Source organism: Octodon degus, unplaced genomic scaffold (assembly GCF_000260255.1).
Source record: "Octodon degus isolate 3935 unplaced genomic scaffold, OctDeg1.0 scaffold00494, whole genome shotgun sequence".
NCBI lineage: Eukaryota > Metazoa > Chordata > Mammalia > Rodentia > Octodontidae > Octodon > Octodon degus.
In genome coordinates, this window is record NW_004525070.1 from 115,986 (window position 1) to 118,104 (window position 2,119).

The following is a 2,119-nucleotide window of genomic DNA, read 5'->3' on the forward strand; positions in this document are numbered from 1 at the left end:
CATCTTTTACAGTAATTATCCACTAAGAAGAATATATGCAGTGTGTTATTTGTTGAAACTGTACTTCCGATTTGATTTGAAACTGTCTCACTGCTATCTGTTTATCAATAAAATTTTGAAAAAAAAATTTATCATAAAGTAATGAAAAAAGACAGGATGGTGTGATAGCTCAGTGGACTAAAGTGCCTGCTTAGGCAGAGCACTGTGGCCCCCTTCCATGCCTGGCATGTGTAGCCTGCCCTCTCCCCCAGGGTACACTGAGAGATGATTGAGACTGGGCATGGTGGCCTGTATCTGCAATCCCAGCACTTGGGAGGCTGTAAACAGAAGGATCACTATGAGTCCAATCTATGCCGTGAGACCCTGATCATCCTGCAGACCCTGCCCTAAATATAGAGGGGAAAAAAGAAATGATAATAGAAAATTTCCCAAGTACAAGGAAAGATTTCAACTTACAAGCAAGTGAGGCTTATAGAACTCTATTTAAAATGGATGAAAAAAGAAGCTATCCCAATATATCATAGTGAAAATCAAATGTCCAACAAAAACCTTAAATGTTTTCAAAGAAAATGAAACATTATTCATGTGAAATCAATTCTGTCAAGATTACAGAAACTTCTCAACAAAAACTTAGCATATTCCCTTTGCTTCAAACCACCACACTATCCATGAATAACTGACCCATTGGGCATCTTATACCACTGGTGGTACAAATGCAGCTAACTACTTATATTGATCCCTTTCCTAATGAAGTTAACACAAAGTCTCTAAATGGATGCAACATAAAATAAATAAATAAAGGAAAAAGAACATTTACCACTGAGCAAAATAATACTCTAGCTGTGAGATAGCAAAACTTGTTTTTGTTTTAGCACCTCATATTTTTAGTTGTTTTTTATTAATTTTACTGGAAACAAATAGCAATGAGACAGTTTCAAAACAGTCTAGTAGGACAGTTACAATAATTAATACATTGCATACTGCTGTCTTTGTAGAACTTATTCATGGTACAAGATGTAGAAATGATATCCTGCCCAAACACTATTAGTACAAATCTTTCTTCTCATTGAATTAAGATAAAGTAGCTGATTAACTATGCTATTTTGTGTATACAAACACAAAATGGTTCTTAATTTATACCCCCTTTTTTGTTTAGTTTTGTCAGAGATGGGTATTCCATTGACATTCAAATATTGTAGGTGAGTTAATTCAGCAAAATAATCCTATAATCCCATAAAGGACAGTAGTCCATAAGAGTACTGGGTTATCCATTGTACTGGCAATGTTAAAAGTTGTTGACTTGAGTTTTTTACAGCTCAGCAAATTAATATGGCTTTCCTTTTTATACTTTTCTGACTGATGGTTAAGAACAAGGTAAAGTAAAGCCTATATAACAAGAAATGTAAATTTCTATCTGCCAAGGTCAGTCAAATCCTGTCAGGTTTTACCCTGAAACCCTGTATTGCAGTTTGTAGAGCCTTTCTCAGAGTCAGCCATGTTGATGAGTCACAAGCATTTTTTGATCAATTTGCTCTCTGTTGTTTCTTCTTTTTAGTTCTTAAAATAGGGAGACTATAAGATATTTAAATATGTCAGCCTGAGGATTTCTGTGGTGTTCTGGGAAGCCCCAGAACTAGTCCTAGCCCAAGCCAGGTGAGTGTGTGGGAGAGCTTCCGGATACCCTGCTCCAGTGGAAACTACTAGACCCAGCCCAGGAGCAGCATGGGTGAGAACCTCTTCCACCCCCTTGGGATAACTGTAACCACTCTTCAGCATACCCCCATGCAGACAACTGAGTAGGAATATCTGCAGCATTCCAGAAACCCCCAGACCCAGTCATAGCCCAGGTGCAGGGAGTACATGGCAGAGTTGCCTCTCCACCCTACTCTACTTTGTCCCCTCCAAACTCAACGCAGGCCTGGCATACAGGCTGGGGTGAAACCCTGCAGCTGCAATCCCTGCAGAGAATAGGGTCAGAACCACCCAGAGAATCCAGGAGCAGAACATCTTGCCAGAGGGGCACAACAGGTTCATTAATGAGGGAAGGAACAGTAAAGGCCTGAGCACAACAGCTAGACCAAGGACAAGCATAGCTGGATAAATCCAAACTTTGTACATC